The sequence below is a fragment of the Papilio polytes genome, unplaced genomic scaffold (assembly GCF_000836215.1).
Source record: "Papilio polytes unplaced genomic scaffold, Ppol_1.0 DF824270.1, whole genome shotgun sequence".
Taxonomy (NCBI): Eukaryota; Metazoa; Arthropoda; class Insecta; order Lepidoptera; family Papilionidae; genus Papilio; species Papilio polytes.
The window spans coordinates 2,247,815-2,275,368 of record NW_013524934.1 but is presented as its reverse complement, the minus strand read 5'-3'; the positions used below and the strand labels follow the sequence as shown (position 1 = coordinate 2,275,368).

The window sequence follows — 27,554 nt, the reverse complement described above, 5'->3', positions numbered from 1 at the left end:
AAAAAAAAAAAAAAAATATACCGTCGAATTGAATACCTCCTTCTTTTGGGAAGTCGGTCAAAAAAGGACCACGCATGTTGTTCATGTCAGGTTTATAAAGGTTAAAAAAGTTCAAACGATAGAACTATGATCTTTATCGCTACTTCTTTGCATTTTCTTCAAGTCACCTTAACCGTGTAAATATAGGTTTTATGCGTTCATATACAGGGTGTATTTTTAGTTCTTAATTTTTAATTTAGAAAATTTAATAACTACATCAATTGAAAATCGAAATATGTATCGTCTTAATTGAAACATATTAAGATCCTTAACTTCATAAAGCTTTGTATCTATCACTTAAGTAACTCTGTGTAAAGAAAACCTACTATTACCCACTATAACAGTTGTGTCGTGGGAACGTACGTATTTCCGTGTGATTGAAGCATAGTAAACAGAAGTGGTTCGCAGCGGTGGCTGTTGGCTTGGCCAGACAATGACAGGAACTCTATCGTTCCAGCGAACCGTCACTGATTGTGGTGCGTACGCTTTGTCAGACAACGATAGTTTTTGCTTCATTGTTTCGTTTAACAATTGCGTAGTGAACCGGTAAATGGGCAGGAGTAAAACTGCATTGCGTATGTTAGATATAATATTTATATTCCATGCGTTTTTGCGGAGGACGAAGAACGTATGGATGGTTTGTGTAAAGAAAGTATTTAAGAAAGGAGTGGATTTAGATATGACGGCTGATAGAAATATATGGAAGAGCAGCACATACTGTGCTGACCCTCCGTAGTGGCAAGGGCAAGTTGATGATGCCAATTTGTGGAGGACATTGGGGAAGTACTACGAGTATGTTCAGCAGTGTGCAAAGTCTGGTGATGTTTCGTAGGCGATGGTTGTGCAATGTCTCAATTGTGACGATATCCTTTACATTCATAGCCATGGCTTCACAGCATTGAATATTATTGGTGCTATGGTATATCATAGATGTGATATAATCATTAAATCATAAATATTTCTTCATGTCTTTAAGTTAGTGATGTTTAATTTAGTAATGCCCTTTCCATATGATTCTTATACCAAAATGGATTTACCAGTCTTCAGATCATAAAAAATCGAAACACGTTTTATCCGTGCAATAATTAGCTCTATCAGTAAGCTTAAATTGCTATCACGTTTTAATTACTTATATTTCAAATTTAAACAATACATTTCTTGAATTCACTACATGATCTTTTATTTATAAAACAATGGCCTTTTGTTTCGTCTTGCGTTGTGTTAAAATAATCAGTTTCATTGATGTGATTTTCAATAATAGATAACTCATAGAACAGTTATACATTGTCGGCTGGAACAATAGACCTCTCACAATCATTAACTAACATTGTATTAAATGGCACATCGACTGATGGGATCGAATCTAGTTTCCGATATACGGAGTCAAAAACTCTTGCACGTGATTCAAAAACAGTGTTACTATGTTTTGGCTTTTGTAAACTGCCTCGTTATCTTTAATACGCTTAAGGGTTACGTTTATACACGCTGTTTATCCGGGGATAACATGGACGTGTGTGCGTGGGTTTTAATACGGGGTCGAGCTTAGAAATATAAACAAAATATAATATGTGTGTGTAGTCCCCAGCGATTATGTCGACTCATCGCCGCATCGAACTATAAAGGGGTATACACAAAAGCTTAAAGTTACGAAACAACAAATTTGACTTATAAATTTCACAAAGCTGGCCATTGTTTTAACCTTATCGGGAAATTGTTCTGAAGTTGAAGACTCGGTCAAATTTTATGACATTTTCCGGCAGTCATTTTTCTTTATTTGAGCAAAAATAATTTGGCAAGCTAGTGATCTTAGTATGACAAAGTTACTGGTGGTTTCTACACATGCAAAAAAGATTTGTAAAGAAAATATTGTGTGATTAAAAAAATCTATTAGGTGGTGTATCCGGACTGTTTACGCTATGCAATAAAACAAAGGCAATGTGGCTGTATTTATAAAAAAAAACTAAAAGCATCGTGGGAAGTCGGTAGTCGAACACATCTCTATCTCAAGCCGACGTCAAGTGCAGGGCCAGATGTTGTTATGTCTATAATAAGCGTCCTTGTTTGCTTGCTAGATAACTCCTGGACTTTCAAGTGTCTAGAGGGGCTATTTCTAAGATATTGAAACTAAACATTAAATGCAAATGGTTCTGTTTTCATACTGAAATTACCAACGTTCGTTAATATTGATAAAGTTAAAGAATTAAGTCTTAAGATACGGTTTTTAAGCGTTAGACTTATAGTGTCATGAAAACGCTCAATAAAAAATATTACAAATACAAATAATTGTATTTTAAATATCATCTAAATTACTATAGAACATATTTTCAGAGGAAATATAATACCGAAGTGGTTGAAATGGTAATATATAGTAGTAATTAGTTAATTTGTAAAATAAATTAATGTAATCTATCTACAAATTTACACCCTGTTATTTAGAACATTAAGATTAACGTTATACATATACGAGTAGTTTGGTGTAAATCGTTCTGTTAATTTATTTCTTCTGCCGATAACAGAATCTGGTTTCAAATAAAATATCTTTAATTAAAATTCCGTCCACGAACTTGAGAGTCTGGAAAAGAAACAGTAAAAGATCGGAACATTTCAAATATGCTTTAGTTGTTATCGAAAACGACGGCCGCGTTGAAAAGAATGCCCTAATGAAATTAATTGGTCGACGATTTCAAATGCAAAGTGAAGAATTTTGATATTTCGACACTAATTAGAATCTATTGGCTTCTTCTTGGTAATTCATTATCTTGATAGATAAATACGTGACTTTGAAAGGATAAAGTTCTGTCTGCATGCGGAACAATACCAGGAAAATTGTCGCTAAAATATATTTACGTCTCTCCACACTTCGCTTCGTAAGCGCTGCCTGGTACTGTTTATTATTTGTGGACGTCAAAAATGTACCGGTATTTTTAATTTAAGCGTAGCCTTATCATTAAGATGTTGTTATATATTTTAAAATGTCGTATCAGTATACGCCTGTATGAATCATAGATTATGTTAGTAATTTACATATATATGTGTTACATGACATTTCCGTATACGCACTTTTAACCGACTTTCATATTACAATTATAAATAAATAATTTGCAATACAACGTCGAGTCTATCTTTAATATTTACTATAGAAGAAATATGGACACACTTTTTATCTATACTTATTATAATACGGCGTAAACACACACTTCTTTGTTGCCTAAGATGTCAGCAATTACAGCATATTTTTGAATAGTTTTTTTTTTTGATAAAAAGCCCTACACTTACGTCACGCATTAGGCTATATATTTTTACGCCATTAAACTCAGATGGTAAATATTTTGGATAAAAACCCTAATGTGGGAAAGAGACCATAAGTTGCTGCCAACAACAAGGAAGTAAAATTGCCATGCTTTGTCATCATGTCATGTCTGTCATTTTGACATTTGCAATTGAATTTGACAAATGTAATCAATAAAACAATCTTCATAGTTTCATGCGAGTGAAGTCGTACGGGAACAGCTAGTTCTGTTATAATTAGACAAATAAACGAAATATATTTATTTTTAGTCTGTTTCTTATTATTTTATATCAAGTTATGGACTCAACTTACTATTTATGGGCTTGTGTGTAAAGGCGTGAAGTTATGAATGATGCATACAACGAGATTTCTCACAAAATGTTTTAGGAAAGGACAAGGAAAAAGTGGACCTTATTTATCACACGAAGATACAGTTATGTGCTTAATAATTGTAAGCGTTTTAATCATGACTTTTTTAAGTGTAAAATTAATTAATCCCCATGTTAGGGTCTAAGTCGAAATAATATGAAATATCAACACTGGAAAATAAACCGCGAGACTAATATTGATATGGTAAATTGAAATAAATTTAAAATATCGTAAATAATAAGTACGTCTGGTTCGACGTTGTTCTCAATTAATCGCGTTCAACGATCTCTGACGACGAACAATTAAAAAATTTCGCGTCGCATTTCGGTCATGAACAATCCAAGTATTAAGATCAATTGAGCTGATGGGGGGAATTGGATACAGTTGATTAGTTAAGGCGCTCTAAATACTCAGCACGATGTCACAATACCTCGGGTCTCTTATAATGCTCTTTCATTTTATGAGCTACTAGCTTTGGCCCGCGACTCCGTCTGCATGGAAATAAAAAAAAACAAAAGTGAGTAGCCTATGTGTTCTTCTAGACTATTCTCTACATGTACTTCAAATGTAATCGAAATGTGGTCAGCCTTTTAAGCTACAAACTCTAACAAACATCCATCCATCTAAACATTCGTATTATAATATCAGTATGATAGTATGATTAGTGTAAAACATGAAGTTAATTACAAGTATTAAAGTTGTTTTATTTGGTAGATAAAGAGAGTTTTACGAAAACCAAAATACCATATGAATGAAGAGTAGAAGAAACTATTTCCTTTATATTTTAATTACTTTTTAATTAATTAATGTATAGTCTACTTAATTCGCGGTCTACAATACCATTAATCTTGAGAAAGAATAATAAGTTTTTTTTTTATTGAATAGGAATTGTTTTTACTCAAAATCTTCCACTAACAACTACTGATAAAGTCAAAATTGAAAAATTAACTTAAAGATCTACGTTGTTTTAAAACCATAGATATAAATGTATTAAACTCTAGTTTGTAATATTACAAACTTAGCTTACGTATAAATAGATTGTTTAAACAAAGGATTATCATCTTTGATAACGTGAGCTATGGGAGGTGCAAATTATCAGAGCGTCGGCGTTTCAAAGCGATCCGTCTGTCGCAGTTAACATGATTGATTACTCCCAAATTGATAATTTATCAGACATCAGTTAAGCATATAGTATGGAAATGACAACACGTGGTAACGCCTTATGGAATACAATTCAACATAACTTATCAAATAGGTACTGAACAAACTGGTGAATGTTGAAACGCTCTGACTGCACTGAGTAGTCATTTAACATAACGATAAGTCTCGTAAGACACCGTCTAACTTGGGAATCAATGTTTTGCAGTACTAATAAAGTGCTTAACTCTTATCTCTTGGAGTAATAATTTAGTTCTAATTAATGTGATTGCAACTGTCTTCCTGTATCACATTTATCTTGAAGCTTTATTATGTAACAAAAGCTGAGTACAATTTATGTAATCGCTGCCACAGCTATCTTTAAATTAACTCATAAGCTCCATATTTGAATGTACGAGTTTTAAGATATTGAAGTTTTCAACAACTCTAGAATAAAATAATCTCATATTTAGAGTACTTTATCGGATACATTTTCATACATAATCCCTTTAGATAATTTAGAAATGATCTTCATATCTACACCTGAACAATTTAAATGCTAATACGACACGATATGAAATCTCATCACGTATTTCCGACACATAATTCCGATTTACGATCTATAAATAACATAAAAATGACCATTCACACCAGGACTTTAGTTTTTATAAAGTATTATTACTAAAGCTGTTACTAACATATTTAATATCTTTACACCTTCATCTTGTCGTAGGCGTAAACATAATACCCCTTGTCGGAGTACAATATACTAAGACAAACATTACTTGTTAAATGTTCATGGATGTGTCTTCCAAATAATCTACCACAAAACACAAATTACATAAAAAATATATCTTTAAGAGTAGTAGAAACTTGATGTAACACTACCATTTCAAGAAACTTTTTTAATTAAAAACTTACTAACAGATTCAGAATTAAACTGTTTCAAGCGGGCTGAGTACATCTAGATAAGAGAGCTTGAAACTGGTGCTCTCTCAAACTAGGTAAATAGTCAAACTTTACGTTATCAATATTCAAAGTCGCAATTCTGTCAAGTCGATAACGTGACTCGACTTTCCTGGTTCGCGACTGATCTATGTTAGATGATAAGCAAAACACCGCAAACAAACCGGCGTGGGCACAACGGACCCCGGCTATCGGACATCGACCGCGCCTTAGCAATTGAAAGCAAATACTAGAAATCATTTTGTAGATCGCTAAGTCTGCAACTGTTTATATTAACACTAGTGAACCGCTCTGCCTTCGCACGCAATGGAGCTGCGAGCAATAATTTAAAAAAAAATGTTGTACCCACCGATTACAAATACATACACACTTTTATACGCAAAACCTTTGTCAAAAATCCATTAACATATTAACGAAAAATCTATGAAAGTTTGTAACAGACAGACGGACATGTGAAGGGACTTTGTTTTATACCATGATTGTGACCCGTATTTCCTTATGTCGTTTTAGATTGCATTTATTCCGCTAGCAACGAGTTAAAGTCAATTACGGGAGCGTCTACCAGCGACAGAGCTGCAAGTGCCACAATACAATTCTATCCTTTTATGCTCGTAATAGAAACGTTCATAACCACAATTGACTAATTTAAGTTTTACTACTTTAGGCTTTGAGTTTAAATTAGCTCAACACCAGTTGCAAAGTCAATTAACCATTTCATATGCGGAAGGAGGAGAATGGGAACGTATAGTGTATTTGATTATAGTTTGTGTGGGAGCAGAGTTGTGAATATGAGACGCCACGCTGATGTGAGCAAAGTAAGTCACATCTACTAATTAGAATAAAATTGACACTTGATCTTTTGTCAAGTGAAGAAACAAAATCCAACTCTTGTTGGACTCTACCGGATTTCGTAACAAGAACAATTTAAAATTATTTATAAAGATTCATAGAGAAGAGAGGTTAGGAGGGTATGTCTGCTATTTTAGTATGAATAGTATTTGCGTGTTTATTGTCGAGTTGAGTTTTGCCAAAGAGAGGAACATCTTTGTACTTAGACGGTCTTGAAAGTTTTCCGTTATTTTAAACTATCAACATGTTCTAGCTCATCGCAGTCGTAGGTTGTACTAATTGTAATAAATTTAAAGAGTATACAATTTAGCATTAAAGCGAGATAATACAAGTTTTGTTGTTATTAGTGAGTTGGATCGTGTAACATCTGTCCGTGTCCCCATTATTTCAAGGACGTTACACTTGGCAGTGCCGGCCACGTTGTAAATTCAGACCCAGCTTTGCAAGCAAATTATGATAAAGACCGCTGAGATTGCGACCACATGTGTTATTTGCCGGAATATTAATTGAGATCTTTCGTAATTTTATTCCCCTTCACACATGTATGTCAATTCAATGCAATATGTGATGTTATTAAATTATTGTCACAATACTCTCTTTACAAACTTGATCCTTAATAAATCTGTGGATATGGAGACAACAAAGGCCAGTTCAATTTTGGCTATTGTAAAATACGTATTTTTCATTTCAAACTTTAACAACGTAAATTGTTATAGTTCAACTAACAACAACAGATATGACGTCTATGTTGTGTAATCGTTGATTTTAAATCCAGCGATTCCGATTCAAATGTAAAATGCACGTCCGAGAATATCATTATGTATAATAAAACGTTGTTCGGATTCCCGGCGATGTGATGCGGTTCGAATTAAAATTTCGCTCGCGCTTCGGAGGCGCCATTTGCGAGTGTTTGCTCGACGGCGTTTGTTTGTGCGCCCGCTGTTCGCGCGGCCGCGGTCGTGGTTGTAATGCTTTTATCATGCCAACAACTTGCGAAGCATTAAATGGTATTCAAATAAGCTTGTGGAACTGACGTCGACAGATTTACTTGTTTCTTTAATAATGTTAAAGCTTTTAACAAATTAATAAATGTACTATTTCACCACTAGGATAAAAGAAGTTTTTTTTTGTAGTTTTCATGTAGTTCATATTTGATAAGTACATAAATTCTGTAACCGCTGAACACCGAATTATTAAATCTTAAACAATAAATATAGACTAGGTAAATTTCGCGCCTGATGAGGTAAAGTAAATAAATAAAAAAACCATTCAAGAACTAAGTAAATAAAACGAAAATTAAAACGCAATAAAAAAGACAAATGCTTGAAATAAAATTGGTAATCTCAGGGCTTAAGTGAAACCGCAACTGAAATCCAGGGAAGTCGTTGCGGTCCTCACGCGATCGCCTCGTAATAGCTCGCAACGCTGATATATCGCGGCTTACATTGAATTACTTTCAGACCGCCTCTAGAAGGGCCTCGTGAATCGCTTTAAAATAACTTTCAATCAAAATAAACCTAGCCAGTTTTACTTTAAATAAAACGTTATTTTAAAACGACTCTAACCTTTTACTTTGTAGGTCAGCGAGTTTGATATATGTTTTATTTTGGAAAGCCAATTTTAGATTTTATTTCTATGTATTTTCCGCTGAGGGCTTACTTTGTGGCATTTATCAGTTGCTATTTATCGTAACGGTTTCACGCTTCGCCGTTGGGGACTTTGTAACACGTGTCCCTTGTGCCTTATCTGTATTCGAAGGTGTAATATCAGGCACAGGCGAATGTTCGGGAACAATACTATGCGCGTTCATTGCACGCTATCAACGACAAATTTGACACACTTTATTATGTTGATTCAGGCAATATTACGGCGTCATGTTTTAACACAATATATCTAAATTTGGTCTTTTATTTTGGTTGTTTTTATTATATACGAGATAGTAAATGATAGGTGTAACTCAACAAAACACACGGGCTAAAGGATAATCAAACAAATGCTCTATTGAGGATGTTACTTAGTAGACGTTGAACGAAGACACATTGTAAGGGCATCGGTTGGTTAAGCTTAACACATGATTTAGGGTAACATTAAAACAAAATATACAAAACAAAAGCTGAAGAGTTGATCGCATCTTCCTGCGTGTATCGTTCACACGAGGGAGCAAACACGTGTCTGCTTTTCCCACAAATATTACATACGTCCGTCCGACATGCGGGCGTATTCTCTTAGTATTCTTGTTCAAGACCCTTTAGTGAATGAACTTGAATTGCCCTTCCAAGATTCTCTTATTTGTTGTTTCCTACTTGCTGCCAATTTTGCCAATCTGACATATTATAATAATGAAATCTAAACATTTTATTTATTTTGTTAAACAAAAAGAAAGTTCGACATATTACGGGCTAAATAAAGATTAATAACAATCACTGTTACATCTTAGTAATAAAAATGCGTAAGTTTAGATGGATGCTTGTTTGTTAGGAGGTATAACATATTTTGATTAATTTTAGTATATACATAGGCTTTTTTAATTCCTTGAGGACGGAGTCGCAGGCAACAGCTAGTAATATCATAAGAAAAACTGAGTGTGTTATCGATTATAAGAAATAGATGTGTCTTTAATCTTTGTCTATCAGCAAATGGATAGTGTTTCTAACCGATCGGTGACATAGATTTTTTGTTGTCAACAATTCAACAAACACATGTTTTCCTTATAGATGTTTTCTGCGCGTGGTGTAAGAATTTACGATCTGTTACAAGTATCAAAATAGGATGTATATTTTTTCCAGATTGTATCGATAAATAAAAATACGTAGAAAGTCCTCTGTTGCGGGAGCTTGTTATTTTTCAAGGTGCCTTGTTATCTCTTCGGATATCCATTCCATTTACCAACGATCAATTGTACCGGAATGTCGGAGAAAATGTTTTGCTAATACGGTTTTCCGTATTCTATTTCTTTATCGTGACAAATCTTACATATGTTATTCATGAATTGGTAATAAGGTATTTATTTACTATCTAGCTGTTGCCCGTGACGTCGTTCACGAAATATTAAAATAAAAAAGTAACCTAAAATATGCCAGTCTAAGTCAGCTACCCTTCAGTGAATGTTTGGTCGAAATTGGCCTAGCCGTTTCGGAGATTACCGGGAACAAACGCGACTGCCGGACAGACAGATACTCGTAGATAGACAATTTTCGTTATCAGCAACGCAAATACGTTATCTTCCCGAAATCTGGAATTTTTCTTCTGATACTACAAATACTCCAATTTATTATATGTATAGATTACTGATGAATTAACATTTTTTAAATTAAGCTTTTTCTTCTTAATATCACACAATGGTGCCAAAAAACTGGCTAAATACCGAATTGAATGTAGATTTTTTTTTTTATTGAAAACTACCTTCTGCAATTTAGCATACAGTGTTATAAAGACACTGGAAATAGCCAATTGCGTCCAACATGCAATATGTGTAAGTCAAAATTGGCAATTTATCCGTACGAGAGCGCCGGTGTCCAGGGCCGGACTAGATAATGTTCGCTGCAGTCGAAATAACTCATATAAATTGAGGCAAGCCAGTTGTGCTGTACATCGCTTCCATAGTCTTTTATATTCCATGCAAAGACATGCGAACTCCGAACTGAATCGATTTAGAGCGACATTTTTCGAGTATTTCTCTTGCGCTGTGAATATGTCACGCTCATGCTTGAACTATAGAATTTATGCATTCCAAATATTTACTCGGTGTGTAAATTTCACGTGCCGTGTTTTGTTAGTTTTTCAAAATGATTTTTACTTGAAACTGTTGTGCGATTGTCGATTGTTTCGCAGCCAATTCAATTGTTTAGATAAACAACTAAAAATCGAGTAGTGTGCGCACCATGTAAGCTGATTACAATCAAATTGAGACTAAAGTTGTGCGATAGTTTAGTTTCAGATGTGCGCACTCTTATTCAAGAAATGCATATTGATGCAATAGTAAGTAGTTCTTTATATGATTAGTAATGAATATTTGAACGTAAAGCCAATGACAAAGTGCTGCTCCCAAAGATATTGAATTAGACATGTCTCGTTGCCGTAGGTAATATAAATGGTATAAATCCGATGATAGGTATTTTCAATTTGTTCAAGATTGTGATTTAGTGTTACTATTTGTCATAACCTAATAAAAAAAACGGATTGAAATCAAAAACGAGGAAAAAGGTACATTACCTATTTTTCTTTGATGTCAAAAAGCCGAGTTCTTTACAACTTATAACTTTAATTTAACTATGGATAGCATTAGTGGTATGGACATGTTATGCAATCAAATAATAAGGACATAAACCATAAAGTGTTAAGATTGAATGTGGATGGCTACAAAGGAAGAGGAAGACCGAAGAAAGTACGGATGGATTGTGTGACATAGGATATGCTTAAGAAAGGAGTGGATCAGATATGACGGCTGATAGAGATGTATGGAAGAGCAGCAAATACTGTGCCGACCCTCCGTAAGGGATAAGGGCAAGTGGATGATGATGGATAGCATTAGTTGCTGACTTAAATAAGATTATGTAAAAAATATTTTTATCTTCTTTCCTTCCTTCCTTATTCACTCTCTGAGAGGAATCATGTTTGATTATCGAACCCTCAGAACTAATGGACCGCTTAAGAAGACCGATTTTCTTTCGTTGTCTGAACAAAAAAGTTTTACTTGCGTAACGCTTTCTGTAATCGTATCTAATTCAACAAAGTCCCAATCGGTAGATTGTAGATGTCATTGTTCTTATGCAGTCATCGATCTCTTGGCCATTAAACGATTAGATTTAAGTATTCAGAATGTGCCACCCACATTACGCTTTATTGATAGGGATATATCAAAAGTAGTCGAACATGACAAGGTGAATGATCATAGGTTTATCTTGTACTAGCTTTTGCCCGCGAGTCCGCTCGTGTGAAATTTAAAAATTACAATAAAGAAATGAAAAAAATTAGCCTATGTTACTCACAAATAAATTACCTTTCTAACGGCGAAGGAACTTTTAAAATCGGCCCTGTAGTTTTCGAGACTATTTATTACAATTAAACAAAGTATTCCTCTTTATAATATTAACTATAGTATATATTTTTTAACGGACGAGGACACTTCTTGTAGGTATTCCTGCTGTAGGCGTTGGGTCCTCCTAACCTTTTGACAAAGCATTGTTACATAAATCTGTTAACACTGGCATCAACTAAACATAGTTCTTCAGAATTTTCTCGATGAGGTGATGTGAAAATAATTTTTTGCTTACCCAAAAATTAATAACTTTGATATACGATTTGTAACTTTTTAAACTTACGATGATAACACTGTATTATAATTGACTCAAAACTTTTTCGTAAAGTTTTGCAAGTTGCCTGAAAATGTTCTAAAGACATAGTTAAGTATTATCATAAATAATATATTCTTTTCTCTGAATGTTAAATCAAATTATTAAACTCTAAAAACATATAAAATACATTCGGCCTGAAGTTTGCGAGAAAGTTTAGTCTATTAGCAATTTTAAACACCTGCTGTCCGTTAGAAACTTTTCCTTCATAAATATTTTTTATTGAAACATTGCGTTAGAACTTTTGTATTATTCATACGATTTTCATTAAAAAAAAAAACTTTATTTTTCAATGAATCATAATAAATACTATCGTTATGGGAAATATTCTACGATATAAAATATTGTAACCGTGTTGACATTTTCAAAACAAATGGACATAATTGACGAAGAATTTGAATTCGTTCATTGATTTATTCTGATTTACTGATCTCTAATAATAGATAGGACATACTTGGAAACGCGTCTGATAATAACAGTTAAATTTATCCGTACTACTAGTTAGTTCAGATCCTCACCATCACTGCCAAAACAGTCAGCGCCAAAATGGCGAAAATAAAATAGGAACAAAATACAAAGTTTCATATTTAGCCTGTTCATTTATAGAGGTTTAGCTAGGCCATAGATGCCAGTTCTATATTAGTAACTAGCTTTCCCCCGCGACTTCGTCTGCGTGGAATTGAAAAAACAAAAGTGACTAGCCTATCCTCTACATCTATGCCAAATAACATCGAAATCCGTTCAGCCGCTAAGGCTACAAACTCTAACATCCATCCATCCATTAAAACTTTCACATTTATAACATTACTAAGATTAGTAAGACTGGTGAGATATATCACAATTGTAATTTTAGTAAGAAGTACTTCTACTGTAAACCGAGTTAAACACGGTTTTCTTCTAAATTTAAATCTACGAAGGGTTAATTAAAACAATCGCGGAGTAAAGTGAGCAGTATATAAAAGAGAACAATTTAATCGCATAACAAATGCGTTCTCTGTTCATAAGTAAGCCGAGAGCAGCTGGCACGGGTGGCGTCTTAACAAGATTATGTTACGCGGGGCTCAGAACGGCAGCGGACCGGCATTCTCTTCTCGGGGATGGACAAAGATTTTCAACATTTATTATTAGACCGGACATAACCTTATACTCAAAATTATGTACCACATTTTCGTTTGACACACATTCAGAGACAGTAGCACTAATGCTTAAAATATTTAAACGTAAGTGCTCATAATGTCCGCTCTATCACAATTTACATTTGAATCTCTTTGTGATGGGCTCATATCTCTTTACTCGTAAGCTCTCTAAGGTATTTTTCTCTTTGTATTTCGTTTTGAACAGGGCACTTTAATACACCTCGGGATCTAGACTGTTCAAGTAATTTTTATTGAGAGACATAAAAATATCAGCTGTGATTTATCAGAGTTTTATTGAATTGGAGCTGAGACGGAGAATACAAGAATGAACTAAAATGTTTGTTAATGTACTTATAACCAAGTCCTGTCAGATTAAACATCTCTCTGTTTTGTAGACTAGGAAACTCTTCTAATTATTATAGAGACGATAAAAAATCGATTCTTATCGTTTTCTGAAACTATCTTTTAAATAAAATTATTAACAAGCGTAGGGCATAATAACAAGATACAGTTACAACTCGATAGTCATCAGTTAAATGCATCTACAGTTATACGGAATTAGCAATTGCGCTGCTGAAATATCAGTGCACATTTATAATAACCGGCTGCACACCGAGACCTCGGAGCCCCACCCGGACCACATAAATAAACGCTTTGTAAATTGCTAGCTGAGGTGAGCGCCGCGCCCAGGCCAAGCTTGCAGCTGCGCCCTCCTTATCTCAGATAACTTCGATACATACATTTCAACGCTTGAATCGCGTTCTGTTTATGAAGTCCTGGTACTTGCAAGAAAATAACGAGATTGTTTATCAAGCACATCGTTTATCACGTTTTTAACATCTTCTTGAGTCTGTTTAATTGGGAATTTTATCAATACAAAACTATTAATAAGTGTTAAGATATATATTCTTGAGTTGGAGGTCAAGAACCACTTTGAGTCGCTGCACCGACAGATAGTTCAGTTGTAAAGAATCTACACATTAACTATTTACAATGAAAAATGAAATGTGAAAATATCAGCAGTTTTCGCCAATATTTGGTTGCACAATTTTATAACGGTCACTGAAAGCGCAAACAGAAGCGCAAAATTTCCGTTATTCAGTACAGGTAAAATTGATCGCGTCACAAATCACAATTGATTGGACAGAAATATATTCGGACGGCTACTTATTATGTATATTGCATCAAGGCAATTATACAATGATAGAATGCTTTAATCAAAATCTGTCGAAATTGGAGCGAACGTTGGCAATATTGGCTGGAGCACAAAGCGAACACTGCCTCTCCGCGGACGCACGTCCCGCGCCCTGCCCCCTTCGCCGGCCAATATACACAGCAAGCACCTCTCGATCCTATATTGAAAATTTTCAATGTTGTCGTCTATCGAAATTTGTCTTCTACGAGAGAGACAGTTTTAACTGAACAATTTGACTGTTCAGTTAGAATTAGTGTATATGGACTTTACACATGTCTATTTGTCTAAACAAGAAAAACTTTTGTTATTTTATTTTTTTGATTTTGTCAAATTTCTTTCAATAGTCGAAGATGCATATCAAAAAGAGGACTTTCCGACCCTATGTGACATAACTGGGGCATGATAAATATAATGCTATTCAAATTATAGATATTTTACCATATGTCCATTTCCATTCAACTCGAAATAAGAGTTGTGGTCAACAATTATTTTAATCCCACCATAGAAAACTTGACAAAATTTTCTTACAATCTAAAATGTATGAAATTCCACGCAAAACTCTGTACCGTTGTAAATCAAATTTTCTGAAAGCAAATCCATTGCAGGAGATTCCCTTTTGTACCCTCGCCATGTCAAGACAACTGTCGCGTAAATCTTTCTTGGGTAACATTAAGGAGATAAAGTTGATAAAAAAATTCAGCCGAATAAATTTCCAGATATATTTAAAAAGTTATTATTTGCCGTAGAAAAATGTGTGAAAAGAAATGTGACGAAGATTTCTTGCATAGTAAAACTTTAATTTTCTGTCGTGTACATGTGTAAAAATACAAAAAGTTCTCCCCGGCGGGGAATCGAACCCCGGTCTCCCGCGTGACAGGCGGGGATACTTACCACTATACTACCGAGGATGTGGTACACGTTGACAAATTGAAGCATATTATCACGTTTGTAATCCCAGTACAATAATAGAATGAGTTCTTATACGATGTATGAAAATGAATGATAGATCATTGTAAACATATAGAAATACAGATATAGAACACACAAATACACAATTGGACACTAAATAAAGAGAAGTAGAAGAAAAACCAGGCATATTTTTAAAGGGTAAAAACCACGTAATGGAATTACACGTTCATTGTTAAGTGTGACGTTTATCTGAATGAATATAAAAATGGGGCAAACATTTTAATAACGGCAAATACATTGTTTACATCTCAGGGAATCCCGGCCACTGTTTAATTACTCCGGGGCCGGTTCCCTGATTCTTAATTTAGCTCGGTCTGTTTGTCCGAATGACTTAAGGCGCTAATATTTCAGAATGATCTCATGTTGTCGCTAACAAGACGATTCGAGATGTTTATTGTCACATTTATATTAAGGAATTTGATAGCAATATTCGTTAATACATCACTCTCATTTACGTTAATTTGTGTACAAAATTACCAACAGAAGAGATATATCTAAGCTGATAAGAGATTCACGATTTGACTGCGTCACTAAACTACATAATGCTTGTATGATTTATAACGTAGAAGTTATGTTATTGTTCATTAACCATCAAGGTGTAGCTTATCAAAACTTGCATTTCACATCATTGAAAATGGCAGTAATTCGACTGTAATTATCTAGGTATAAATTCCAACCATTGAAATCAGCTGTCATAGATTTGATAGACTTAAGATAGACTGTAATATTATATCTCACGATTGAATTCCACGGGAACTGCGTTATTCACTGAACTAAATGGAAATTATAAGCGTTTGAACGTATAATTGTCATTTAATTTGTTAAATTATATACAATCTGTTTTAATGGTGTACGAAATGGAAGGGAAGCCGGAGGCGACACGCTTCAAAGCGGCTATGAGCGACGAATCTATTCATTATGTTTTTTTTTTTCGTCCATTGTGATTTGTGTCGGACAGCCGGCTATTATGACATCTCGCAATGCTGAGTTCATATTATTTTTTGTAATGTTTAATGAATGAGCACGAATTATAAGATTTAAATGGATTGATATTAAAATAAACCAATGTCAGGAACTAAAAACACTACAAAACAATTTGCTAACGGTAGAATTGTAAACCAAACAAGGATAGAAACTGTAAAGAGTACCAAATGTTATAAACTATGCCGTTGTAATTTCTCTCCATTGTTTTCTAAAGTTGAAGAATCACTTCTTTTCGTAAGCTACTGTTTTAATATTAGATTTTACTATCAATTGTCTTTTGTGTTCTATTTGAATTTTATTTCGATCAGACACATTTGCGCTTCTAGTCAAATGCGTAGGAGGAATCAAATGGTTTAGAACGGTAGTGTACGCCCACTTGTTAGTTGCATTCGACCTTTTTGAAATCTTTAATCGACCTTGGTATTTCAACATAACAGCTTTAAATATATAGCTGTACAGCTTGTTAAAATTGACACCTTTCAGAATTAATGATTCATTACATTTGCTCAAATAAAAATACAGTAGAAAATATAGTACGAGTACTAACTGTGCCCGTGCGACTTCACTCGCATAAATTTATGAAAATTTTATTTTATTGTTTAAATGTGTCAAATTATCAGTAGACAATGTCAAATTACATGAAGATGTAATTTGACATTCTCTACTGACCATGGCAACCTTGCTTCCTTGATGTTGGCAGCAACTTAAGGTCTCTTTCCCACATAAGGGTTATTACCCAAAACATTTACCCCCTAAGTTTAATGGCGTGAAAATATATAGCCTAAAGCGTGACGTAAGTGTAGGGCTTTTTATTAAAAAAAATAATTATTCTTAATCTTCTTATTATATTTAATAAAAATAATTATTAAAAAAAATAAGTATAGATATAGATAAAATGAATTCTGAACTGACCTACGCATTATCGGTGTTTGTGTGTGTGTGTGTGTGATTGTTTTTGAAAAATCTTGAACAAACAAAACACAAATGTGTGTAGTTAAACACGTTGAACGACGGTTAATGGACTTCTAAGTGCACTGCTAATGTTATTCCAGTCGTCGTCAAGCGTCACTGGCTTGTGTATCTTACCTGCATTAACTTTTTAATGCGCCCCGTTGAAGCGATTCTAAAGTTGACATACACATAAAAAGAAACAACTTCCGCTAGAGTTAAAACGTTGAAAACTTTAGCAAATATTTATTTTGTTACTACTGTTTAAGATTGGTATGTTCCTTTATCAGAAATAGGGATGATATAATGTTCTGTTTCAAAATTTTTGTATTTTCTTTTAAATGTTAGTAGATTTGTGTTAATTTACTAACATTTCCTTTAACCATTCCAACTAAGCTCTAAGCTTGTGCTAGGATATGGTTCACGACAATAGTCGAATAGCGGGATTCGAACCCTCGACCGCAAGATCGGTAGTCCGTATCCCAAACCATTAGGTTATTGGCGCATAATTATTTTTATATTAAGTATTTTTATATTACTTATTTGCTTTGAAAATTGAAGCTACTAAACCAGTTATATCTATGCAATGTGTATTTTTTAATACAAATGCTATTTTATAATATTAGTACATTTAAATCACACTATAAAACGCACGTTTTAAATCAGATGATAAACATACTAGCCGTTATTACTTCTCTTATTCCTAATTTTCTTTTTAAACTTCCAACTGTACCGTAATAATCATGCATCATAAATTTAATTTTATTAAATCATCAAGCAAGATATAAAAATAAACTATTACTGCTTCCCTCGACGCGGAGAACGGCACTTCAATGCCAGGCAGGTGCAAACGGGTCCCGAGTGCAGGCTAATAAAACATAATCCAGGAATGATACACGAACAAAAAATAATACGCAATCTCGAGATGTGCTCACTGATTATAATATACTTAGACTACGAGTTTTTAAATTTCTTTGTAGTGTATTGATAATAGCAGTAAGCAAAGAAACGCATCATTTAAAGTATTACTACTACTAGTTAGGTGTTGACTTTAAAACAATAAGCAAATCCATTAAATTCACACAACTGCATTCTTCATATAATCATAATAACCTTATTCTCAATATTAACAACATTATTAATATTTATTTATAGCTGTTGTTCGCGACTTCGTACGCCAAAAAATAAAAAAACAATACAAAATACAGCCTATGTACTCACTGATAACGTAGTATGTGAATGAATTTTTGAAATCGTCCCAGTATTTTTTTTTATTTTAATACATAAAACAATACAAATTTTTCCTCTTTATAATATTACTAGCTTTCGCTCGCGACTCCGTCGAATTAAAAAAAAAACAAAAGTGAATAGCCTATGCGTCTTTCCAGACTATCCTCTACATCTGTACCAAATTTTAAGGAAATTCGTTCAGCCGTTTAGGTTACAAACTCTAACAAACATCCATCCATCCATATAAACTTTCGCATTTACAATATTAGTTGGATTAGATTATTAAAGAAGTGTAGAGGTAGGTATAACCAAGTATTCAATATTAATAAAACCTGTTTCAAATGAAACATTACACAAATTATGTAGAAGCGTTCGTTATGTTAGCAAATACAATGTTACAAATAGGCCGTGCAAACCATTTGTTAGCGAAAGTATTGATTATGGAAATAGTTTCAGCTTCCAGCCGAACTGGGACTACACTGGTTCATTTTAATTCAACGAACCGTTTGCCAAATCATTCCCTTGATCGAATTTGAATTGTAATAAATGAGCACAAAGAACTGCCGATTATATCAATAGACGCAAATTTAATACCTCCAGCACTTAATGGAGTTATTTATTGCTATCAAAAGAATCGGATGTCGGATATTAATACTTCTCGGACCGATTTACTGATTCACAAAGGAATCGTTTAAGCGATAAAGCATTAATTTAACGGACTACAGTACTGAAGATTGAGAAGATTTGTTGAATAGAAGGTAAGAAATTTGTGAGCCTTTAGGTAATAGGCTAGGAGGACATGTTTAATGACATTTAATAATTAAGGTACAATTGAAGTGCCAATAGTCTAACGGTTACGAGTATGGATTTCCGATCACGTGGTCGAGGGTTCGAATCCCGCAATTCGTCTATTGGCGTTAATTAGAATGATATTTATATCTTAGTGAATAAACAAAAAACTACTAAAATAAAAAAAAAATGATCTTCAACTACAAAAATTAAAAACGTATAAATTGTGAAGAGAGATAAGAGCAAAGTTAATGTACTGTCTGAAATTAATCGCAACGTACCGCGCTGAGTGGACTGGCAAAATAAACAAGCGTGTCCTGCCAGTAATTAGATGCGTGTGGCATCGTTGCAGTGTTGTAGCGTGGCATTGTTGTAATGTGGCAGCGTCGCTGTCTGGCAGCGTGGCAGCGTGGCAGAGTAGCTGCCCCAGCATTGATGTTACGTGTATACGCGATATCTATCCTCGATTTATGCGCGCGTAATTGCTACTCGTCCGTGGTCTCGCATCGCCGATCGCTGGCACGTTTTCATTAAAGCCACTCTCCATCGCACTGCCCGGCAATTTCAGTTTGTTGACATCCTTTGTAACGACCCACCACTCGTCTTTGATAGTATGTGATTTAGGAATTGGATTTTTTCATGTGTGAGTCAAGTGCTCTTAATAAATATATTTCTGCTACACTGCTCTTGTGGTACTTTTTTGAAAAGTCATAATATTAATTGCAATGTTGAAGTACACTAAAATAGGTACTATGCACACAGGTCATATATATCACCATTAGAGCGCGAGCACACCTTTGACTAAACTATGGTACTGTTTAGTCTCGCTTGATGGCTATGAGCTTGTATGGTGCGCATAATACTCGATTTTTAAATGAGCAACTGAACTAAATTGGCTACGAAACAATCGATAGTCGTATAACAGTTGTGCGATAGTTTAATCAAATGTGTACGCCCGCTATTAATGTTACGTGTAGAAAAAAGGTCACATTAAAGTTTGGTAGCTTGTTACAAAAGTATTTACAGTTAAAATAGTAATTTAGTCGAAATATGTATTCAGTGTGTCGACAAATAGGGACGATGGAATGTAATATCTTCAGTAGCGCGACATATTCTCATATCAAACTTCCTCCTTTGGAACTATGTACTATTTTCAAGAAACTATTTCAATGATATTTACCTACGTGAAGTTAACAGGAAGACAATGCAAGATATTATAAAATTGAGTCAATCTATATATATATACTAATATTTTAAAGAGGAAAGATTTGTATTTTTGAATGAACTGGAATAACTGAAAAACTACTGGGCGTATTTCATAAAAAAAATTCACCATTAAAAGGTTCGTTATCAGTAAGTAACATACTATGTTTTTTTAAAATCTTATAATTAAATACGAAGTTTCAAAAAATACCGCTTTGTTATTGTAAATTCAATAGTAAAAAAGACATACTTCCTTTTAGAAAGGTTTTATGAAAGGTTCATTGGCTGATTGCCGTATGTGCTTACCATAACGCCGTTTATCAAATAAACATTTCATACTTTAAAAAGTTACACAACCAAAGCGGAAAATAGACCTCACTAAATTTTATCTCAGTGACGAAAGTTTGCCTTCAAATAAATTCGATTACCACATCAAGTCGGGGAATAATGGCCTAATTTTAAAGTAAATGTTCTAACATGAGCATGTAATGTTAATTTATTTGTATGTTAATTGAGCGTAAACTTTTTTCACTGGTAGGTCTTGCATAATGAATAAGATTAATCTTTAATCAATTTTTTAAATTTGAAATTGGAACGGAAAGTAATAACCGGCTTCCAAATTTAAAATTTTAATAAATTGTTAATCGAATACAATAATAGAAATGTTGCCAGTAATTCTTGTTTCTTCAAATCAAAACAGCGCGTAGTTTTAAACTAAAATAATACGAAACAAATCTCCCATTATACGCGTTTGTAATTTATTTTGACTGTATAAATTCGTTCAAGTTTGCTTTAACGATCTCAATGATAAGAAACGTTCGTTTAATTTCTCTTTTCAATAGAGTTCACAGCGTGCGGCTAATTGATTGATTGTTCCCAATAGAGCTTAGGATAAGGATTGATTAAGCTCCTTGACTTATAATTAATCTGAAACTAAGCTTGTTTCGACCATTATTGCTAATATAGATTTCACCTTGATAATATTTTTATTCATAATTTGTTGTTATTTCTTGATTATCTTAATATTTAATGCGTTCAGTAAGATTTCAGTTATCATTTTTAATGCGCCAAAAAACAGGTAATTTGTTAATTAACTTATTAAAACTTTCGTGAGACATTATACTATATAAATTATAACACGGCTAAACTCACGTGATAACATTCGGTGTAGGCAAACTGTCGGTGCCTACACCGAATGTTATCACGTGAGTTTAGCCGTGTTATAATTTATATAGGTAATTTGTTATTAAAACGCAATTCGTCTAATTTCACTTCTCGTTTTTTTTTCTTCTTTCCCGGTTGACACAAGGATAGTATTTTTATACAAAAACCAACAAAAGTTACATTTCCAGTCTTTCTGTTAACTTCTATGACTTATGTAACGCGTCTTGAATATAGGCGTTTGGAATTTAACGTATTAATTTATCGAAACCAGCGAGCTTGTACTTAAACTTCGGCTTTCATGAATAGTCAAACGCGTTATCTATTTTATGCAAAGCGACCGGATAGACCGCTTTAAACAAATTCTAAATAAGAGCTTCTGTATCTGTACACGTGAGTGGATCGGACGCGGCCGCACACGATGGCTGCAAGAATATACTGGCTTTAGTTAATTTAAAACGATTCACTTGAAATGTATCACTCGAAGAAAGATAATACATTTGTCATATCAAAATGTTTCAGGCACTTTTTGTTAAAAACAAAAAAAAAAGATAGTAAACGTAGTAAGTAAACTATTTGTAGAAAGTTGCAATGACTACCACAAAGGAGGAATACAAGGATTGAGAAAGACTTACACGTCTAAATGTAAATATAAAAGTGAAATATCTAACCTGTTCAAGGTTCAATGTTTAATAATATCTCAATTAATTGATAATCTCGACTACAAAAGATAAAAAAATAACTTAAAAGCGCTTCTGTTACTAATAAGAAATGAAAACATTTAAAACCAAAACACCGATCAAAGAGCTTTTGTACATTAAAATTCTTGCGGCAAACAGAAAAGTTTGAAACAGCCCACCGCCTATTAGCGGTATAGAAAACGGAAGTCGGTAAGATGTGGTTGAATATAAATGGTTCGAATGGAAAAATATTACAAGCGGTTGCGGTTTCAGTAAAGTTCCGACGCCGGGTCTGTTTCAATTTTAAGTACTCATTGAGGTTTCGCTTTTTGTTCGTTGTTCAGCTCGGCTCGGTCAGGTCGGCTCGATATTGCGGCTTACACTGGATTGTTCAGAATTGCTGTGTTCATGACAAATGCTCTAATATCTTTCTTTGGACGAACAATTAACAAAATTTAACAAAAACTCCTACATCTTTGTATATTTAAGGAACTGACGTCTGAAAAGTAATCGTAATTGTCACCACTTGTTTAAAACGAAGGTAGCTGATAGAATTTGTTTTCAAAAATCTCCCCAAGTCTTGATTTCTTTTTAATAAATACTACGTAAGTCAGCGAATTTAATGGCGGTAGAAAATGCTTTTACCGACTTTATCGGCGACCAGGGTAACTCTATTACCTCTTTACGAGTATCGATAACGCAATAACCTACCAGGACGTTGGCTGCAAGGAGTTATTAAGAGCATTAGCTATAATGTGCAGGTAACTTTCTCCTATATTAATACTTCCTTGCGAAATCTACATAAGTTAACGTTCTCACGATCTCTTTTCCTACTTCGACGACGGATAGAATTTAAATAAACTGTATTTTTAATGTAAATTGAATTAAAAAATCTTGTCTATTACAATAGTATTTTATTTTGTTAATTTTCGCCTGTTGAAGTTTTTGATCGGTTCCGGTTGGAAATTAATTTAAGTATTGATCAAATAAACCGGAAATTACGAATATTTCTCTTCATAAAATAATGAACCATGATAAAACTAGTCGATAACTTATAATAATTTATAGCTGTTAAAAGTTGATGTGTTCGCTTTAACCAGAACTGGTTCATTTGATTAGATTTCTCAAACACCCGGCGTTGTTACCATCACAGATTAATGTAAATCAGAACGTACCAGATTTCAATCAAGAAATATTGTAAATCGTTGACGTGAGTCGTAAATCAGGAAAATATAAAATTTTAATATTTTATGACAGTCGGGTAATTATTTCGGTGAGTAAATTACTTTCAGATCATTTTACGGCCTATTAACCTTTTTGATAAGATGGAATTAATAATAATTGAATATAAATTTTGTCATTACCGAGAAATTATTTTGAGGACCTGTTTTGAGTATTGTACAGAGGTGTACTTTGTATCGTTTTTGTGTCAAAGAAATGTTAAAGTATTTTTTTTAAACAGTTGTTATTATTATTATTAAAGAAGCATATTGAAAAGTGGAAAGATTTGTATTTTTGTATGTATTAAAATAACTCAAAAACCAGGGCCGATTTTACAATTCTTTTACCTTTAGGAACATAGGCCACATTTTTAATTTTACGCAGGCAAAGTCGCAAACAGCAGCTAGTAACTTAATAAATTAAATATTATTGTTGTGTAATTGTAGCAAAATAAATATTTGATTCATTTTAAGTAAAATAAGTTATTCTAGTTACATGTAAATAATAGCCATCTCGCAAAGGCTGCACATAATATCAGCGGAACTTTCACTTGATTGTTAAACACAAAGTAACTTGACTAGTTGAAACCGACCACACCCAAATATCAAGGTTTCAGTACATTCGCTCTGTGCAAATTAATTTGTGGTATAAGTTAACAACTTGATGCGATATTTTGATTATCACGTAAATTAATAATCACTTAATTCTTGAACTTATCTGTTACCTTACATTACAAATGCTTTCATTTTCAATGCGGTTTTTTTGTAATTTAGTTGTCACTCTTTGCCTAGAGTATTTACAGCTTCATCAGGCTTAAGGTGGAGCGCTCTGAAATAGTAAAGGATGGTTTATTTTTAAACGTAATCGACTCACGCTTTTAACTTACATCTGTTGTTGCGGCTTGTATTAATACAAGATCTTTGTATTAGATTGTCTCGTAATCTATTACGTCTGGTTTTGCTACACAAGAAACTCGGAGAGATTTAGATATGCAAATTAGTGAACGAAATATATTGTACAAATCAACACATCAACGTTATTTCTCCGTTCTTACTATCGGATGATCTAAATTACGAATTCAGTTCAAACTAACCATATTTTAGTGTTTTTATTAAGAGTTCTTATAATTCTTGTATCATGTTAACAGATGTGGTTTACTGAGACGTTGTGATATTTATGTTTCAAGACCAGACACATTTGGTAAGATTTATATAACGTGCACACATGATGTAGTGAGGCTTTCAACTTATATATTGTGAATGACTAACATAACAATTTGTTTAGAAATATTATCAAGAGAACGGTTAAACTCTAGAAGTATATGAACAAGCAGAATTCGCCCGCGTTAAAAAAAAGTAGTCTGTGTGTTCTTCCACACTATCTTTTACATCTATGCTAAATTTCATCGAGATACTTTCGGCAGTTTAGGCCACAAACTCTTACAATTTATCCATTTATAGTTTCGCATTTATAATATTAGTAAGAACTGTTACAGAAAATGTGATTCGTAATTTCGGTCTCATCCTCAACATTGCAGTCTTTGGCGCCAGTTAATAAAACATTACTAAGAAATATCTAATAGTATATTGATATAATAAATTCTGAACGACTGTAAATATTTCCATTCCGTGCGGCACCTGCAACTATTGGCAACAGTTAATCGTTTGCAGAATCGGTTCGTGACTGGAGCGGACTCATTTGCGGACTTGTGGCCGGCGCACGCTAATATACTGGACTATTGGCCACGATAGTAGAATACTGTAGTTGGTAGAGGAATAGTGGTCGAAGTAGAATACGAATATCAATTGCTTTTGATATTATTTCCTTCTGTTTAGGCATTTGACAAAATCTACTTACCTGTTTTTTCTTATAAGAAGTAGTAGTACTTTATACTGTAGATTATATTTAATTAAAAAAATACCCAAAATTAGTACTTTTTGATATTAAAGATATCGTTTGAAGTGCAGCATTCAGTTCAAAAAACACTCCTGCTGTAATATTAGAGCGCAAGTTTAGACTTCCTATCCTGTTTTTGTAATAAAATTTAGTCAAGTGACGTTTTAGTGAACGTTCACTAAGTTGATAATATTAATATGTTTACATTAACCAAAGTAAATGTTACAGAAACAGAAACGAAAACGGTATCAACGTTCGCTTTTGAAATACATAAAGTAGGTTACGAAGGGGACATTTAAATGTCCAATGTTCACGATTGAAAGGTCGTTAGTGCACAAAGTCGGGCAGAGGGCGGGGCGGCGCACAATCTGTTGAATAGAGTCAGTTTCCATTGATCATGTCAGTAATGGCTGCCGGGTTGAAGGTCACGTTTTCAATGCAAATGGAAATAATGTTGATTTTGAGTAGTAACTGATATTTTTAAATTCTATCACCATTTTGCCAATTAATGATGCATCTACTTAATTAAAACTGGGCGTAAAAATCTTTTCTTTTCAAGGTTTAAAGTTAAATATACTTTAGTTTTTTAATAAAGTAATTACTGAACTTGGCGACTAAATGATCTATTAAGATAAAAATGTGCCGCAAATGTGTTAGACAAAAGAACATTCATGTGCCTTAAAAATAAGATAAAATACATAAATTTACGTCATTATCAACATCATCTAAGCTTATTACTAGTTCATTGCTCCTGTTATGTCTAAGTAAAAAAATTGTTTGCCTTGTGTTTAAGTATTCAAGTAATCCACATAGATACTATTTAAATCTCAACTAAAACTTTTTAAAAACTTGAAAGTTATTCATACGCTATGCCTTTAAATCAAAATAAAGATCTTTATCGTATTTTTTATATAAAGATAATTCTGCATAGAACCATATCATGTCAATACTAATCTGACATGTAGAAATAAATCCAAAGTTGGTTAATAATAATCCTTTCACTCTGCAGTCAGCGGTCAGACACGGGACAATGATAGTTTCACGCGCGGGTAGAACTGTACTGCTTTTGAACGCACATTTACTGCCAGAAGAGTACTGCTCTGTATCCGTTGTACGGTTAAACAAGAATTGTCTACTGTTCGGCGTTATTGTGGTGTCCTCGTATGAAACGGTATGAGTGAGAGGCGCGCGTGCGCAGCGCAGGGCGCAGTCGTGAGGTCACGCCTTGCGCGCGCCAGTTGCTTATCTGCACGACCATATTTTATCTGTGGTTAAACTAGCTTCCCAACTTGTGGTCAATTCGCAACAACATTGTATTAGATTTAGAATGATATGCAGCGTCTGTACACCGTTATGTTTTGTTTTTTAACCTAAAATTTATTTTTTGGAAATCCTTACTATGTGGTGGATGAAGAACAAATTGTTTTATCTTTAGAAATCTATATTCTTAAGTTACGTCAACTAATAATATGTTAAATCCAAAAAGATACGCTGTTTTTTTTTGATCCGTTTATTGGATTTTTTTTTAAATCTTTAAATAAGCAAACTTGATATAGTGATTGTCTATTCAGCAATGTTTTAGTATTCCCAAAACTTGCCATTTGTATAAATTTCTTTAAAAAAGTTAACGGTTTTTCAAATTACGCCGCCCACGGTTGACCTCAGCGACCTCTAGACACCTACAGCAAAGCTCGTTAAGGAAACAGACAGATGTGTTGGCAAGTTACAAACAATAAAATGAGACATCACGTAGTAATCGGAGATCTTAATATTAGGGACGCTTAAATAATTATTATAAATATGGCGGCTTTAACCTAAATCTAAAAATGTAATAAAACAGCTTGATTTACTGCCAAAACTTGCAATTATATTCGTATACTCTGAATACATATTTTTTGACTGATGACACGATATTTTTAGCTGATTTATTAAAAAAATAATTCATTTTAAGCATTAAAAATTAAAACTGAATTGCATTTGTTTTCTTTTTATGTTATAATCATGTCTTATTAAAAACAGGTCTTAAATAAAAATAAGAACTCATGACATATTCTTGTTATACGTTTATTATGTCCTCCCAATACAGGACTGATTCCAATAAGGTCTTAATTGACACCAGACCGGTTTGACGGTCCTCGAAGA

At 33.6% G+C, this 27,554-nt stretch overlaps 1 non-coding gene across 1 annotated transcript; it reads right to left on the bottom strand.

Moving 5' to 3' along the window:
* Window positions 1-15,167: 15,167 nt before the first annotated feature.
* Trnad-guc lies at window positions 15,168-15,239 on the bottom strand. The gene has a single exon. It is a non-coding gene; the product is annotated as a tRNA-Asp (tRNA).
* Between the last annotated feature and the right edge of the window lie 12,315 nt (window positions 15,240-27,554).